This window comes from Vicugna pacos, chromosome 1 (assembly GCF_048564905.1).
Source record: "Vicugna pacos chromosome 1, VicPac4, whole genome shotgun sequence".
Lineage (NCBI taxonomy): Eukaryota > Metazoa > Chordata > Mammalia > Artiodactyla > Camelidae > Vicugna > Vicugna pacos.
The window spans coordinates 45,533,569-45,553,726 of record NC_132987.1 but is presented as its reverse complement, the minus strand read 5'-3'; the positions used below and the strand labels follow the sequence as shown (position 1 = coordinate 45,553,726).

Here is a 20,158-nt window from a genome sequence, read left to right as displayed (position 1 = left end):
CTGTGCAAAAGCTTTTAAGGTTAAATAGGTCCCACTTGTTTATTTTTGCTTTTGTTTCCCTTGCCTGAGGTAACAGATCCAAAAAATAATTGCTAAGACTTATGTAAAAGAGTTTTGCCTACATTTTCTCCTAGGAATTTTACGGTTTCTGATTTTATGTTTATTTAGTCTTTAATCCATTTTGAGTTTATTTTTGTATACGGTGTGAGAAAATGTTCTGATTTCATTCTTTTACACGTTATATCCAGTTTTCCCAACATCACTTATTAGAGAGGTTATCTTTTCCTCATCATTTATTTTTGCCTTCTTTGTCGTAGATTAATCGGCCATATGGGTGCTCTATTCTGTTCCTTTGATCTGTGTGGCTTTTTTGTGCCAGAATCCTGACTGTTTTGATTACAGTAGTACAGCCTGAAGTCAGGGAACATGATACCTCTAGCTTTGTTCTTTTTTCTAAAGATTGCTTTGGCTATTTGGGTCTTTTATGGTTCACTACAAATTTGAGGATTATTTGTTCTAGTTCTGACAAACTGTCATGTGTATTTTGATGGGACTGCATTAAATCCATAGATTGCTTTGAGTACTATGAACATTTTAACAGTATTAATTAATCCAATCCATGAACATGGGAAATCTTTCATTTACCTGTATCATCTTTAGTAATGGTGCAGGCTGTGAGGGCGCACTGGGGTAGTCCTAGCAAGCTGATCCTCCAGAGCCCCAGGCAATTTTCAATCTGCTGCCTCTGCTCTGTGTGCCCACTTCTTAAGAGCAAAGTCTGGGCTTCTTACAGCTCTATGGTAATTCCTACTGGTTTTTAAGCCAGCTAAGAGAGCTCATCTTCCCAGTGCTGGACCCCAGAGCTGGAATGTCTAATAGCTGGCTCAAACCCCTTGTTCTTCAGGGAGGATCCTTGAGTCTTTGATATCCTTCTCTTCTTCTTTGTCCTCTGTTAAGGGGTGTGGGTCCCAACCAGATTGCTTCCCCTCCCTTCCTATCAAATCTCATATGGATCTTTATTTACAGCCTTGTTTGTAGAAGAGCTGTTCTGCTGGTCCCCGAGATGATTTCAGTGAGAGTCACCTTATACATAACTATAGTTTTGAAGTGTTCATGAGGGAAGGTGAGCCCAGGGTCCTCCTTCTCTGCCATCTTGATCTTTCCTCCTCCCATGCTTTTCTTAAATCTCAAAAATGAGATGTCACCTTCATCATTTGGGACTGATTTTAATTTAAGTAAAGCATGTCTTCATAGCAATTAAGAAATATAGCAAGTCTTCATAGCAATTAAGCATCTATAATTAGTCCCATAATTTTCTCTTCTTTAACAATATTATAAACTAAACTTTGTGATTCTGGACCATTTGTGTAAAATTTGTTTTTAAGTGTTTCATAAATTTTCCATTATTATGAATGAGATTTTTATTTTCAATTTTAATTTTTAAAGGTTCATTATGGTAAAAAAAAAAAGTATGGATTTTTGAATAGTTTTACCTGAATCTATTTACTTTACTTATTTACTTGCTCTAACTGATTTTTAGTTATCCAGGCATGCCAATTAAATCATCTGCAAATAACAATTCTGTCTCTTCTTCTCCATTGTCAGTATCACATATTTTGTACGTATGTATGGTGATTGCGTTAGCAACAACCTAAAAAGCAGTTTTGAATAGCTAATGGTTGAGCTTCATATTTTGGTCCTCCCATTATAATGGTAAATACTTTAGCTATAGGGGAAAAAATGAATGTTAAATTATTAGAAAGTCTTTGTCATATTTAGGTAGTTTCTCTTAATGTATTTTGCACTTAGATTTTCAAATTCTAGTATGTGTGCAAAAAGAACAAAAATGTGTCAATACATTTTATAAAATACTTTCCAACTTCTGTAAGTAAATTCACATGTGTTCTGTACTGTAATTTGATGTTATAATAGATTATACTACTGCATTTCTAAAATTTTAAAATTTTCCATTACAAACCTATCTCTCCATTATTGGAAAATGCCCTACTAGACATATGATTAGTTCAATATCTTTTGGCATGGTAACATTTTATTTATCTAGAATTTAGAAAATCTGCAGTTTCTCTGAATTTTAAACTTATTGTTATAGAAATATCTTATAATCTCATAATTATTCATAAATCTTCTGTAGTATAGTTTTTGCTCCTTTTATATCTTGAGTTTCTATTTTTAATATGTGTCTTTTTTTAATGGGCTTATCATTTTCTGATTTAATATGTTCAAAGAACCAAGTTTGGTTTATTAATCATTGCTATACATTTAGTTCTATGTCATGTACTTTACTTTTATCTTTAACAATAATATTGTACTTTAAAATTTATATTAGCTTATCATTAATTAGAATGTTTAGATTACTATATTCAGCCTTTAAAAAAATAAATATATAAGGCAATGTATTTTCTCTTAGTAAAGCTTCAGCTGTATCCATTGCAAAATATTTTATATTGCAAATTACTCTTTAATCCCAGAGCTATTTAGAAAAGTGTTTTGTTACTTTGTTTTCCCTAAAGTGGATAAAACATTTTTGGGTGGTATCAGTTTTTTTTTTTTCTTGGTTTGTTTTTTGTTTGTTTATTTGCTTTCTTTTTTTGCTTTTGGTATGTTGATTTTATTAAATTCTAAAAAGCAAATGTTACCTATCAAATATATATTATTTTTAGAACTTTTTCTTCTTTGCCAAAGACCATATTTTGTAAAGATTTGAGACATAATAGAAGAATGCTGATATATGTCTATATGTTTATATGGTATATTCAATTCTACAAAGCTGAATATAAATACAAAAATACCCCAAAAATCATGTATTATATTTTATTTTCTGTTGTTAGTTTATTACTCTCATTACCAGTGATTCATGTCAAGCCAATATATAAGTATCATATTTTTTCTCTGTGGTGATAAAATTAGACTTATATTTATTTTAAAATTTATACTCTTACTATTCGCAGGGATTTATTCTGTATCTGTTAAAAAAGATCATAATACACACAGTTTTCTACATTCTGATCTTTTTACTCAAAAATACTGCAGGGACCACTCCAATATGAATAATTGTACCCATATTTCATGTTTTGTGGCTGCATAATACCACATGATGTAGTATATTAATTTATTCTTCCATTCTTTTCTATTGAGAGCCATTTACTTTGTTCCAATATTTTGCCAAACACTGCCAAAATAACCATCAGTATTAATATATGCTACATATTAATAAATTTAATGGAATAGAGTTTCTGAGATGGGGTTGTGAGGCAAAAGTTTATGTATTTTTAATTTTAATAATTTTGCCAGAATGCTCCTTCCAGAGCTGTTACACTGCTAGCACTGCTGGGTGACAGTATACTTTCTCCACTTGATTGTCCATGCTGTTCTATCTTCAAAGAAAATTCTCCCCTACAGAGTCACATAACTTCCCCCTTACTTTACTCAGTTTCTGTGAAATTTCCCCTCACCAGAGGGATCTTCTCTTAATAATTTATTATACCTACTCATTTACTCTCCCAGTTATTCTCTATCACCTCACCTGCTTTATTTTTCATTGCACTTACCATGATCTGATATGTGTTTATTAATTTATTTTCTGTGTCCCCTCCTACATCACCTTCTCCATTACATAAGAGAGGATTTTGTAATAACTAAAAGAAGTCTAGGAGCATTAATTCAGATCAAGTCCTTGGTCTCAGGTTCCCATGGTCACTCCATCTTGTTCCTTTACCTCATGGTCCAGGAAGGTTACTCCATTCCTAGAGCAACACTCCAACAGAAATACAATGTGGGATACAAATGTGATTTACATATGTAATTTAAAATTGTAATTATCAGATACAGAATATAACTAAGTATGTTTAATGTGTGTATTGAAATAAAAGGGATCAAAAATCTATTATGAATCGGTTTATTTGCAAAAGGATCAAATAGAAATTCTAGAATTAAAAATACAATAATTTAATTTAAAACTCCATAAGTTTCAATAGAAGTTTAGACAAAGATGAAGTGGGAAGCAGTGAAAAAGAAAATCTACATGAAGAAATTATCCACAGTGCAGCATAGAGAAAGAAGATGGAAAATGGGGAAGGGAAATTAAGACAAAAAAGATGAAGAGAGAAAGTTAAAAGTTCTATTGGAGTGACAGATGGAGAAGAGAGAACAGAACACAGGCAATATTAGAAGCAAGGAATGGGAATTTTTCAGAACTGATCAAAGATATCAACCAAAGATTTGGGAAATTCAATAAAGTCTAAACAGCATAAATAAATAAAAATTCATATCTATGCAGAGCATAGTAAATCTGAACAACAGCAAAGAGAAGTAAATTATCTGAAAAGCAATCAAAGAGAAAAGTAGCTAATTTTCACATATATAACAAAGTGACAGCTCACTTTGCAGGAGCATCAAAAGTTGACCAGCGTCTGTGATACACGAACAGAAAATAATTGTCAACTTAAGAATTATGACAAGCAAAATTTACTAGAGATAAAGAGGGTTTATATGCTAACAAAAAGTACAATCCACAATTCTAGGTCTTTTGTGGTTCCATATAAATTTTATTATGATTTGTTCTAGTTCAGTGAAATATGTCTTGGGTAATTTGATAGGGATTGCATTAAATCTGTAGATTGCCTTGGGCAGTATGACCATTTTAACAATATTGATTCTTCCAATTCAGGAGCATGGGATATCTTTCCATTCTTTTAAGTCTTTTTTAATTTCCTTAATCAGTGTTTTACAGTTTTCCATGTATAAGTCTTTCACCTCCTTGGTTAGGTTTATTCCTAGGTATTTTCTTACTTTGGGTGCTATTTTAAAGGGGATTGTTTCTTTACTTTCTTTTTCTGTTGATTCATCATTAGTGTAAAAAAATGCAACTGATTTTTGAACTTTAATCTTGTAACTGCTACCTTGCTGGATTCTTCGATTAGTTTTAGTAGTTTTTGTGTGGACCTTTAAGGGTTTTCTATATATAGTATCACGTCATCTGCATATAGTGACACTTTAAACCTCTTTTCCAATTTGGATCCCTTTTATTTCTCTCTCTTGCCTGATTGCTGTGGCTAGGACTTCCAAGACTATGTTGAATAGGCATGGTGACAGTGAGCAGCCTTGTCTTGTCCCAGATTTTAGTGGGAAGCTTTTGAATTTTTCACCGTTGAGTACTATGCTGGCTGTAGGTTTGTCATATATAGCTTTTATTATGTGGTATATTTATACAGTGGAATACTATTCAGCCATAAAAAAACAACATAACGCCATTTGCAGCAACATGGATGTCCCTGGAGAATGTCATTCTAAGTGAAGTAAGCCAGAAAGAGAAAGAAACAAACATATGAGATTGCTAATATGTCAAATCTAAACAAAAAAAAGAACATAAATACAAAACAGAAACAGAATCATAGACATAGAATACAAACTTGTGGTTGCCAAGGGGAAGAGGGGTGGGAAGGGATAGACTGGGAGTTCAAAATCTGTTGATACTGACAGGCATATGTAGAATAGATAAACAAGATTATACTGTATAGCACAGGGAAATATATACAAGATCTTGTAGTAGCTCACAGCGAAAAAAATGTTACAATGAATATATGTATGTTCATGTATAACTGAAAAATTGTGCTCTACGCTGGAATTGGACACAACATTGTAAAATGACTATAACTCAATAAAAAAAAGTTTAAATAAAAAGTATAATCCACAACGGAGATATAATTCTCAACATCTATGTACCTACTAATATAACTTAGCCCACCAACAATAACCCAATGGCAAATGAACAAAAGATCTGCACAAATATTTCACACAAGAGGAAATGGCTAAGGAAGATAAGCATAATGGAAAAGTACTCAATCTTTTCAAGACTAGAAAAATGCAAATAAAAATAAAGTACTGGCAAAAATGGAAATACCCTTTATATTCAATAGTGGCAAGAACATGGAACACTCATAATACTGCTGATATGGAATGTAAACTTGTACAATCAGTTTGGAAGAAAACTGACAACTTATATGTAAAGTTGAATGCAAGTATAAAGTATAACTTAGCAATTTAGCACAATTTTTCAGCTGGTAATTTCAAGAAGTTATATGCCTTGAAGAGTTGTTATATCTATTTACCAAGAATAGCTCTGGAAGTGTGTTCCATGAACTGGCATTTTGGTATCACCCAAAAACTAGCTGGAAATGCAAAATCTCAGATCCCACTTCAGACCGACTAAATCAAAATCTCAGGGGGTGGGCAAAGGAATCTGACTTTTACCAAGCTATTGTTTGAGAAACACTTCAGTGAAAGATATACAATCTATCCTCATTATTCATGGATTTTATGTTTGTGAATTCACTTACTTTCTAAAATGTTACCTGTATCTTGCTGTGTTTTTGTTGTCATTCAAAGATATATGTATGTGCAGAGTGGTAAAAGATGTAGAGCAGCCTATGTGCACATCCTACCCTACCCCCCAGTTGAGGTTGAACAAAGAGACCCTCTGCATCTTGTTTTGGCTCTCATACTATAAACAAGTCTCCTCTCTTTGGTCTATGTAGCACCACACATTTTGCATTTTTGTGCTTTTTGTTTGTGAGTGATTTTGCTTTCCATAAGGGCCACCACATGTAGTGCTGAAGTGCTGTCTAGTGTTCCTATGTGCAAGAAGTTGTCATGTGCTTTATGGAGAAAATGCATGTGTTAATAAGCTTCAAGAAGTCATAAGTTAGAATGCTGTTACTCATGAGTTCAATGTTAGTGAATCAACACTCTACATTACATAAGGTGACTTTAAACAGAAGCACACATAAAACAAGGTTATATATTGATTGATTGAGAAAAATGTGACCAGAGGCTCCCAGGAACCTAACCTTGTATTTCACCTAGAGGCAATGAGTTAGTGTTGGTTAATTGAGTATTCTAGTCAACTTTATAAAACATAACAACCAACATGAATAATGAGAGCTGACTGTACATAAGCACTGCCTATATTAGAAATAGAAAAGAAGTCCAAAAAATTACAAAAGATAAAAACCAAATGCCATCAACAGAATAATAAATAAATCAATGATACATTCACATGATGAAATATAATTTAGCTGTGAAAATAATAATTAATATACATAACATAATGCAGGCAATGTATAATTATATTAAGACTATGATATGAATGACAAACTGATATAATATTGAATAAAAAAATAGTCTCAAGAAAGGAAATTCAACATTGGATCACAAAGTCCAAGAGCATGCAAAACTAAAGAATATATTGTTTAAGGATACAAAGAAATGTGTCAAACCATGAGAGTTAAAAGCAAAGAAATGACAAACATCAATTTCAGGACAGAGTTACTGCATGACTAGGGTAAGACAGAGAAATATGCTGGAAGAGAAGTATCTACATAGATGAAAGCTGAACAGTGGGTACAAAGGTATTATAAACCCAGGAAAAAAAGAAAGAATGGATGGACAGATGGATAGCATAAAAAGCCCACATGACAAATGATGACTGAATCAAAATCAAGAATTCTGACAAATCTAACTACATATGCCAGAGTTTATAAATAGTAATGGCAATGTTAACTTCTTAAATTTGATTCACTTTTAGTTTTCATAAATATTTTTCTATAATGACTTGATAAAAAATTTAAAATTGAGATACAAAAATCTCAAAGCATTTTGTTTAGAATGCAAATGTGAGAATTATGAACTTGAGGTGAAATGCTGACTTGTAAATACTTTACTGAAAGATAATAACAAAATACAGATTAACATCATTAAAGAATAATAATATGCTTATCTTGTGATTTAAATTTATAAGGCTCTTCAACATATATTGCCTCGTTTAATCTACTTTTAGGCGTTGTTTTTTACAGACAAAGAAAAGATCTTTAAGAGGTTAAATAATTCAAAGTACAAAAATCTAGAGCTTCAGATTTCAAATCTAGTGGTCTTTCAATTACATAACTGCAGTTATTATAGTCTTTAGTATCTATGTATGTGTCTGTAATAGTTTACAAAACACTTTGGGGTACATGTTTTAAAAACTGATTTTATATGACCTAATAATATAAAGCCTGCATAAGATGAATACTGGCTATGACAAAGCCAGAAGTAATATATGTAATTGTTCATATAAACTTGTAGTAATTCACAAGGTCATTATTTTGCCCATCCAATGACTAGAGTCTTACCACAATGAAACCACCACTGTTCCCACTATTATACTTTCTCTTTTTCAATATTTTAAATTTCATTAGCCATGGGAACTTCAACTGAGTGAAGAGCACTTGAAGTGATCTTCACAACTGGTCAATTACTGAGAGTGAATTTTCAACTGTAAGTGTTTCATATGTGGTCCAAATCTAAGATCAGCTTTAAAAACCAAAGTGGCTATCAACTTGATCAAATAATTAGCTCACACTTATCTAGTCCATCTTAATGCAAATACATTGCTTTGAAGACATTCAGCATGACCAGACAACTGCAATTCAATAATATTAAAGGAAATTTAAATTTCTGCCTGAATTAAAATCAGCAAACTAGAGAGTAAAGAGCCATCTAATATTTTTCATTTCTTCTTTTTCTAGGAGGTTGTCTGTGGACACTTGAATTTACTGTGCTAAATAATATTGTTCTAAGTAAGAGCCTCTGTAAATTGCTGAAAACATTGGAACACAAAATGAAACTCAGTAGATTTACTGAAAATATTTTTTTTCCTTCACTTAACATAGTTATACAATGTGTCAATTATCTAGTCACTTAGAATGCTCGGGAAGAAAGAAACAACTTTCTCTATAGAGAATCAGTTGGCTTTCATAATACTCAGAGAATATTTGCATAATAGCACCGCTACAGCTGCAAGGTTAAATCCATTAATTTATTGGGAACAGAACAGGCTGTTCTGGTTGGCTGTTGCAAAAATTGCTTTTTGCACTTGTCTTTTCCACCATCAAGTATTTGCTGCGAGCACACAATTACTGCAGCAAAGCCTATGTTGCCAAGAGAGGAACCTTATTTAACATGGAAAGTGATGAGCACTTCACTTTCTGAAAATGAAAAAAAATTAATCTTGAAAAGCTTCCTAATTAACATTTATTTTTTCTTTCACCAGTTGTTCCACAGGATCAAGTAGACGATGGCAATTCAGATGAAGGTTGACCAGATGAACCCATTTCTGCAGCCGCTCTGGAGGGCAAATGTCATTCCTAAGCGGTCTGTCTTCCGAAGTAGAAATAATCTCAAAACTTCCTTAGGTATTTTTCCCCTAAAGACTAATTTAAAAATAGAACACTTATTTCCAAAAGTCACTAAATGTACAAACCATCTCTTGAAGTTCACATTATATACTCAAGAGCTACCGTGTAACAAAGGTATAGCAAATTCACAGCATTTTTATGAATTCCTAGCAAAACTCATTAAAACAAGAAAGGAGTAGATCAAAACCTAAATCACATCTTGAAAATGAACTGCATTCAGCCAAATATTGATAATGCATATAACCTATAATATAAGTAGGCTGAGAAACTTTTTCCTGCCCAGGAGTACTAAATCACAGGAAAAAAACATTAATGAGAACACTCACTTTTTTTTTTAATTTGAGAATTCATAAAATGTTGACTTTGTTAAAAAGGAATGAAGTCATTTATAAACATAAATAATAACATACATTGATGTATTACATTCAGGTCATGGAGTAAATTTGGAGGTGAGAGGAGAAAGTCAGACAAAATAGCGTAGACAACAAAAGTGAGTGAAAGTAGAGAGGAAGTAAAAAGGGAGAGATAAATGAAATGCGAAAAAACAAACCCTTGCTCTGTATCAGCCCAAACATTTGCCTCCTCCTATACATCCTGGATCCCAGTAGAAAGGCAGATAAGTTACTTAAAGGGAAGACTTTGAGTTTTTCTATATAAAGCAAATATTCAAAAATATTTTCAGTATTATGTTGGCAATTCTTTAAAAGTACAAAAGCCACATAAATATACTGGGGGATGGGAGGGTAGTTGGGTAAGAGTGAGACATTTTCCCTTGAAACAAAGACATTCATTGCTACAATATTTGTACATTTTTCAGTACCAACAATACAAAGCATTTTTGAGCCTTGGTTTTCAATGCCATCTTTCTACCTTTTTAAGTTGCCAACTTTCTATTATTGCTTCAAGGCCCAAGTCAAATATATTCCCACCTATGAAGCTAACCCAGATCCCCAAAGTCTAAATTAAATGTTTCTTCTTCCAAATTCCCATAATATTTATTTTTATTTCTATTATGAAATTGAACTTGTATTGCAGTTAAACAGTGAGTTTCTTGAAGGAAGATGATGTCATTTACACTTTGAACAATTTCTTATATAGTGTGGGCATGTAAAACATATTTGGTGATCCATGCTCCAAATTCCTCCAGCAGAAAGTATTCTATTGAATTAATTCTCATATGCCAAAATATCTCCTTATCTTTCATGAAAAAAATAAAAATCCACACACCAATGACTTAGACTGACCATCCAGCATAGGGATAGGGAGTTAAGAGGTACAAACTATTACATATAAAACAAGCTGTAAGGATATATTGTACAACACAGTGAACACAGCCAATATTTTATGATAACTATAGATGGAGCATAACTTTTAAAAATTGTGAATCACTGTATTGTATACCTCTAACATATAATATTGTACATTAACCATACTTCAAGTTTTAAAAAAATGGCCTCCCTGACACAAAAAATTAAATTTCAAAAGAAGTCCAAAAACATATAAAAAGTTGATCAATGTTATTAGGCATCAAGAAAAAAAATAACTATTCAGCTCAGGTTAAAAATTCTGAAAACAAGTGTTTACAAGAACTGTTGTGACTGGGACTATCATATATTGTTGAGGAGTATGTAAATTGGAACACCACTTTGGAACACTTGCTGGTGTCTGCTAAAGCTGAAAATATGCATATTATATAACCTAGAATTTGCACTCTAGGTGTATGTCCTGCAACACTCATGAAAATACTCACTAAAAGATATGTGTACAAATATCCAGGGCAGTATTTTTCACAGAAACAATCTGATGGCTGTCAATAAGATGAATAAACTGATATATTCTTTCAATGTAATATTATACAGTAATGAAAACAAATGAACTACTGATCCAGCAGAAATATCAATGAGTCTCAGAAATATAGCTTTGAATGAAGAAAGTTGGACACAAAAAACACATACTATATGGTTCATTTTTATAATGTTCAGTAAAGGCCAAATCTAATCAATGATGTTAGAAATCAGGATGATGGCCACCTTTGGGAAGAATGGAGGGTATCTGGAGTAATGATAATATTCTACTTTCTGATTTTTCTGATGGGTGGAGAATTCATGGTGCAACTTTTACTCTGAAAAAAAAATCAATTTTTACTCTGAAAAAAAAACGAAAAAATTAACATTTTTAATTGCCACTTTTTCTACATATATATATGTCAAAATTCAATAAAATGCTTAATTTTTTAAAAAAAGTTAATTTTCTATCTATAAAAGCAGAATATATGTGGAAATTCAGATAATAATTTATATACTTTCTCAATCGCAAGAGAGTGTAGGAAAGACATATAAATTCCTTGCATAGCGTTGCTTATCAAAATAAAGAATATTAGAGTCTGAAGGAGCCATAGAAATTATCTGCCCCAAATTCAAGAGTGGGAACTAAAAGAAAAGATACAGGAAAGAAATTGAGGCCCAAAGGGGTTATCTTTCCTAAAACCAGTCGTTAGCTAGATACAGAGCTAAAGCAAGAACGTAGATTCCTGCTTCCATGTCTAACGAGTTCCCTCTACCTTGGAAATTCAGAATTATCCTTTCATAACCACAGGGCTGTTTGTTTTTATTTTTTATTGTTGGCAGAAAATCTCTACATTAACTCATAATAATTCCAAGGAAAATCCTTTTCCCTTAATTTGTGGATCAACCAGTTTTAATTTCCTTTTTCCTTCCCAAGTCTGCAGAGAAGTGCTGCATAAATGTTTCAGGCAGGGATACAATTTCCACAAGACTGAGCTTAGAGTCTACCTTGAAATGAAGAATGGTGCTGATATTTAGAAAATGAAAAATAGTGAGCTATCCTTGTGGCTCAGCAACCGAACATTCCACTATGGCACAAGTTGCTTGCTATGCTATAAGTTTTTCCATCGTAAGCTCTGAAAGACAGAATGAAGACCTGAGGGGCTTTGTTGGTTCCAGTGATCTATCAAGTAACTACAGGAGCTGAAAAATTTGCATCGTTGGGCATGTATAATGCCAGATACATTCAACCCAGTGAGACAGTAAATCAATATCCCCCTTAAATTATGAGACAAAGCATCAAGTGCAGGGCAAAGTACCTGCCAGAGTATACGAGCACCAAACAGAATTATCATCCAACCCAAATATCAGAAACTGAACATTAAGACCATTAAAATGGCCACTGTGACACACTGAATGTACAACATGCAAAACATATGCAGGTATACACATTTAAAACCACATACAGTATTTAGCTGATGATGCCAAAAAAAGGCACTGTATTTTAACATGATGTTTAAAATAAAGTATTTATGATCATATCAATTAAAGCTAGTCATTTAAAAAAAATCATTAATTTCCTGTTGGTATGAGACTATGCTTCCAAAAATCCCATAAAAAGATTCTTATAGCTTGTGATTTATGTACTGACAGTCTTAGAGTCAACATGAGACTATTTGCTTAACCACAGTCTGCCTATATTATGTGCAATATGTCAAGTGGCTACAGGAATATGTAATGAAAGACTATAAATTTTTTTTACAATAAAATAATTTAAGGGTCTAAAGAAGACGCATCATTTTATTAATCACTTAAACTTATATATTGCATATATTTTTTCATTTAATTAAAACTATTTTTGATTTTATAATATTTTCTAGGCAGTTGTATAGCTTTTCCTTGTCATAGGTCAGAGGGGTTGGCAGAATTGCAGTTGGCCAAGAAATACAGTGAATATGGTACGCTAAAGTCTATTACTTTTCAGTATTATTTTCACAACTGGATGAATTTTGTCTTCCAAACACACACATCTATAAAGATTTAAATCCATTTCATCTTATTTGTTCTTCAAAAGGACTTTGGGACAACTTCAATGGGAAAACATGGTTTTCTCCAATGATGCAATACTCTATTTAGAAAGACATTTTCACTTTTTCAAAGTAAATTTATAACAGCTGTTTTTAAAGGCACCTGAATATATTTTTTAAATAATAGTAATTTACATTAAAATGATACTTTGTAAGCAATTATTATTATATTATCTAATGTTAAAATTTGCTATAGAAAAGCAACTACATAATAGCAATATGGCTTTCCATCAAAACTTCTCTTGCAGCACTATATGAGTGAAATCTATGTAAACATATGGATGTCAGTACATAATAAATACAGAGTCATGTATAAGATCACAAATATTGTACCATGAAGAATTTCAAGGGGTACCACTTACTTCCTAGTTTCTATGAATGGCCTAACTGTAGTAATGAGACCATACTCAACATGGCCATATATAAACATCATAGCAAATAATTTAAATGCAATAAGAATGACATAGCCAAGCTAAATTTTCCAGAAAGGGAATTTCTACACATTTAGCATAAAATTGGTATTTTCTGATTGTTTTTGTGTGGACCAGCTCATCATAATAAATGTTTTCATTTATCTATTCCCAATTTTTCTTTCAACAGGATTGCTTTTATTAACTCCAGTCAAGTTCTCTTGACTCACTCATCTCACTTTTGGGGCAAATATTCCTTGCAATTCAGTGGGCCTCAGGACATAAACACATTTCTGCAAAATAATTGATATTTTTAATAACCATGAGTCAGCTAGAAAAGGTTAAATTATTTTTTAAACTTTCTGATTAATAAGGAAAGTAACTTTGTTATAAAGTTGTTCAAAGTTTTCTCCTATGGGTCCTCCTAAAGAAAAAAACTATAATTTAGATTATATCCTTAATAACATTTTTATGATAAATATAGAAGCAAATTTCATACTTCTTACATTCCTCATTTCAAGCTGAGATAATAAGACCTAGGAGTTCAGTAAAAGTGTTTCTAAAAGAACATAGCTTTATCTGAGCTAAAGCTTAAAATAATATTAACTATAAAATAATAATCACAATTGACAGCACATACTGAGTGTTTAGCATATATAAAGTACTATGCTAGAAGCTTTAGATAAATTAACTTCTTTAATCTTCAAAATAACTCTGGACTTTTAAAAAAATTTTCATCCCCATAGTAGAGATGAAGACACTGAGGGTTCCTCTGCAATTGAGCAATAGCCTGTGTCGTACTAATTGTTATGTCTTTGTTACCTACCCACTTGGGGAAGAAGCAGTACAAACATTGTCAAGAGACATCAAAGCTACTTGTGGGGACTTCACATGCCCCCAACATTTATATATATCCCGTCTGAGTTGGGTTCCTCCTGATTCTGCCACCACAATGAAGAGCTACTAATTGGAAAGGGTTCTGTTTCTCCAATGTGTCAGTTAAGAAAAAAGTTTAAATCATTTTCCCAGAGATGTACAGATGGACATCAGACAGGTGAAAAGGTGCTCAACATTACTAGTCATCAGGAAAATACAAATCAAAACCACAATGGGATATCACTTCACATCTGTCAGAATGGCTATCATCAAAGAGATAACAAATAACAAGCGTTGGCGAGGATGTGGAGAAAAGGGAACCCTTGTGCACTGCTGGCGGGAAGGTAAATTGGTACAGTCACTATGGAAAACAGTATGGAGATTCCTCAAAAAATTAAAAAATAGAACTACCATATGATCAGGCAATTCCATTCCTGGGCATCCAAAGAAAACACAAACACTAATTTGAAAAGACATATGCACCCTTATGTTCATTGTAGTATTATTCACAATAGCCAAGATACAGAAGCAACCCAAGTGTGCATCAATAGATGGATGGAAAATGAAGATGGGGTATATTCATACATTTATATATATATAAAACTGAATATTATTCAGCCATAAAAATAATAAAATCTTGCCATTTATGACAACATGGATGAACCTGGAGGGTTTCATGCTAAGTGAAATAAGTTAGAGAAAATACTATATGATTTCAGTTATATGTGGAATCTAAAAAACAAAACACATGAACAAATGTAACAAAACAGGAACAGAGTTACAGACACAGAGAACAAACAGATAGTTGCCAGAGGGGAGGAAGATAGGGGGAGGAGAGAAATAGTTGAGGAAGAGTATGAAGTACAAGCTTCCAATTGCAAAATAAAGGAGTCACCCACGTAAAATGCAGAGTGTGGAGCATATACTCAATAATTGTATGTTTGTATGGTGACAGAGGGTAACTATAATTATTATGGTGGTCACTTTGAAATGTATAGAAATATCGAATTACTATGTTGTATACTAGGAACAAACAAACTCATAGAAAAAGATCACATTTGTGGCTACCAGAGGTGAGGGTGGCAGGAGAGGAAGGGAGTCAAAAGGTCCAAACTTCCAGGTATAAGATAAATAAGTATTAGGGATGTAATGTACAACATGATAAATATAAACAAAATTTCTAAATTTTATATAAGAAAGTTTAAGACAGTAAATCCTAAGAGTTCTCATCACAAGGAAAAACATTTTTTTTCTACTTCTTTAAATTTGTATCTATATGAAATGATGGGTGTTCACTAACCTTATTGTGGTAATCATTTTATAACGTATGTAAGTTAAATCATTATGCTGTACACCTTAAAGTTATACAATGCTGTATGTTACTTGTATCTCACTAAAACTGGGAAAAGATCATTGAAAGTATTTTGTGTTTTAACACAGACTAATCCTTATAAAGCAAAAAAAAAAAAAATTTAAGAAGAAAAATTTAAATCAGCACCAAAACCCCCAAAATAGTAATAAACTGCATATCCTTTAAACGATTGTCCTTTAATATTAATTATAAAAATAACCTATTCACAAAAGTTAGCCAATTCAGAGTTCAGTTGTAATATGTTCCAATAATGGAATATAATATTCTGTTCTATTGATGAAAAATCAAGTGAGTGGACTCTGGGGTTGACATTAAAGGCTTTTAATCTATACCCATCCTGAACAGATGTCATCCAAGGAAATAATAATGGAGAAGGCCAAGATTTTCCTCAGCAAATAATTATAGGTAAGTTACAACTACAAACAAATGAACAATTTAGGTACCAAATACCTTAATGAAGCTAAATCTTTTCATTTAAGCATACTTAATTGAGACTGAGACCTCCACGCATGTAAAGGCTACAATTTTCCCCATCAAATAACCATCAATAATGATACACCAATTTTGCCCTGCACATAAGTGTTTCAATATTGATTTTCCTGACAACTCTAAATAATGCTTTCCTATTAATAACTCAAAAGAAATTAGAGGCTCAAACATAATATTTCTTTTAAGATAGCCAATTATATTTGCAAAAAGGTCCCTGGGACAAAGGCTTTTTATTTTACACAGATTATTATTGCACTTGCTCCAAAAATGAATATGCTTTCTTGGCCTTAATAATAAGGCAAAAATTATATTTCTCTTGTTTATTAAAAATATAATGTGTTTTCTTATTAATTGAACTGTGCTGAGGCAAATGACTATTCATTTCAGATGAATTTCTTATGATGAAGGCAGAAAGAATTAAAAATATCCAATAATTATCTTTTAAAATTACATATGATAAATCATTCTTTCATGTCCTCAGAGATGCAGCATATTGTTAAAGTGAGAATAAAGAGCTTTTCTAATATTCAGAACCAATCTACACACTGTTAACAAATACTATGATTTTTGAACAAATCACTTTATATCTTGGTGACAACTTTCTGTTTTTAATGAATATAAATAAGAACAACTTTCTAATGCAAAAAATAACCAATCATAAAATACCTTAAAATTCTGTAAGAAAAAATAAACTTAATGCATGTATTAACATTGAATAAGTCAACCTTATTCAGTGATAATTGCATTCTGTCAGTCAAAAAGAATAGCAAAAACCATTGAAGAATTTCAGGCATCTATTAGCTCAACTAATTTCACAAATGTAATCATTTAAAAAAACTTTCCATCTGTTAATATTTTTGAAAATAATTAAATTTTTCTATTATAAATATATACTTAAATATAAAACTGGAAATATTCTAGAAAAGAAGCTACCTATTACATTTCTTATGTTCTACAACATACAGCTGGCATTCTTCTAGCATTTTTTAAGTGAAAATGTTTATTATATTCTGTATGTCCAGCTACTTAACATTCATTTCAAAATCCTGTCTCAAAGAACATAAACTGAATACAAACTGTTTCAAACAGAACTCCAGAGGTAAACAGAGGACACACCAAAAGGAGATGAGGGCAGAATAAGGAAACCCACAGTGCCGCACACAAGGACTATAGACAATAGGAAGCCCTCGAGTCTTAAAGGGGTCAAGGAGAGTGGGTAGTATTACAGGAATCTAGTTAATAATGGGAGCTGTTAATGATACTATATATAGAAAACTCTAAAGGCTCCACACAAAAACTACTAGAGCTGAGAAAAGAATTCAGCAAGGCAGGAGGATACAAGATTAATAGACAGAAATCAATTGCATTTCTTTACACTAACAATGAAATATCGGAAAAGGAAGTAAAGAAGCAATCCCTTTTAAGATCACATCTGAAAAAACAAAATACTTAGGAATGAATCTCACCAAGGAAGGGAAAGACTTATATGTGGAGAACTACAAAACACTGACAAAAGAAATTAAAGATGACTTACAGAGATGGAAAGATATCCCATGTTCTTGGATTGGAAGAATTAATATTCTTAAAATGGCCAAACTACCCCAAGCAATCTACAGATTTAATGTGATCCCTATCAAATTACCTAGGACATTTTTCACAGAACTAGAACAAATAATCCTAAAATTTATATGGAATCATAAAAGACCCAGAATTGCTAAAGAAATACTAAGGAAAAAGAACAAAATTGGAGGCATATCCTTCCCAGACTTCAGACTACACTACTGCAAATCATATTAAATTATATGAATTATTCTATTTTTTAATTTACGGCAAGGTTACATTATAATCAATTTTTATTAAAAGTTATTGAGATTTTAATAATTTAATTTGACAGAGTATTCAGACATATTCAGTCAACAGAGAATACACCTTGATTATTTGCTATTTATCAAAGCATGTCATCATTAACTTCTCACTGTGTAATATTTACAGAATTTTCTTTAGTATCATATGAGATAAGTTCAGAATCATCTTTGATAGGATACCTACTGAGATTTATCTAGCTTAAGGTGGCACTATAAAATAAATACAATGATTCTCTAACAACAACAACAACAACAACAACAACAACAACAAAACAACTTAAATGACTATTGTAACTATTCTAAATATTTATACAGGAATCTAAAAACTTAGCTTTTGTAAGTTACATTACATTTGTTAGCTACCTTATTTTACAATGTCTTTACAGATACTGTGAATTCCTTTTATATCCCATCACTTTCAGATTTCAAAAAATAATATGCATGCAGTCAATCAATTAGTAATTTTGGTCAAAAATAAAGTGAAGAAAGAATCATAAAATAAGTAATTATACTATAAGGCTCATGAACTGGTCCTGGAATCAATTCAAAAAGTGAGAAGTCTCAATCAAAAAGGTTTGAGCCATGGGAACAATAATGGAATAGAGGAGCAGCTTCTCAATTTGAGTCTTTTAAAGGAAAACTCTTGTTTAGATGTACATTTTTGACATACTTACTAAAATATTAGGATCTTTTTTTTTTTTTGCTATATCTCATATATCTGATGGGGTTGTTCTAGTTATTTCTTAAGAATAATTATAGCACTTGAGAAACAGAAACCTCTCTAGCAGTGCCAAGTTAGCACTTTCCAATTCATTACTAGACAACAAGATTCTTAATTAATTTTAGGATGGTCATTGATTTCATTATCATAATCTCTGATTAATCTTGATTTAAAAAATCAGGAAATAACAAATAGCTTTGAAAAGGTAAATACTCTTTATACATTTTTGCTTCTGCTTGTGAAATTTTCTCTTATTGTGATATTTATTGGGCATCCATGTCTACTAACTTTACAGAAACTGTGGCACTGACTAAGACATTGACGATGTTTTACAGTTTATCAAAAGTATGTCAGCGAATAATGAAAAAGAAATGGTTTGAACATTTTTTCCTCTTCTGCATGCCAAAGGGGATTTGGCCAAAGACATAAATGATATAAACTACAAATTTAACACAAAAAGTAAACCATCTCATTACTAAATATTATGACATACCATGAGAGAAAGTTTAGGTAAAATAAATCTTCAGATAATCTGTAGCTGCTTTCCTGGAAATAAGTGAGACAAAAAAATGTTTGGGTGTGTTCAACGAATTTCTCAGACTCAAAGCAGCTCAGAATTCTAGTTATCAATGAAATCAAGTAGAAGTAGTGGAAAAGAAAAATAAAACATGGCTTTTATTTATAGATCTTATAATTATAAATCAATATCTTATCAATATTAATATCTCAACTTATAATTTGAATGTTTTGCTAATGACACTGAAGGCATTCCAGCATCTGTTTTCAAATATTTGTCAAACATTTGTTCAATACTTCCCTAAACTCTAGTTCAAGTTCCACTCTGCAATGTCCATACATATGAATACTCTTATTGATTCAAGATTCAGCTCAGACACTACCTCCCCCATGAAATCTAGTGCCACTGCTAAGAAAATCATTTTCTGTCCTGAAATCACAGAACACTCCCTCACCACTTAACATATTATACTTTACGTATTCTCTTCTACAAAATTGTGAACTTATGGAGGACAGAAATCCTTGCATTTATTCCACTCCAATTCCGGTCCTAATGACTTTAAAATAAAGACAAAAACATGGAAATGAGGAATAATAGCTCCAAAATGATAAACAGAATACATAAATAAAATAAATGAAAGAAGCACTTGTTTATTTTTATTACATATACCATTCTGTTGTGTGAATGTACAATAATTTATTTATCCCTTCTACTTTGGATGAATGTTTGGGTTGTTTCCAATTTAGGGCTATTACAAATAATGCTGATTGAATTTGGGGGCTA

General features: G+C 31.8%; 1 protein-coding gene across 3 annotated transcripts in view; it reads right to left on the bottom strand.

Annotated features, from left to right (window-relative positions):
- Nucleotides 1-20,158, bottom strand: part of NAALADL2 (N-acetylated alpha-linked acidic dipeptidase like 2) — a 1,170,852-nt gene that overhangs the window by 967,553 nt on the left and 183,141 nt on the right. The window lies entirely within an intron of this gene.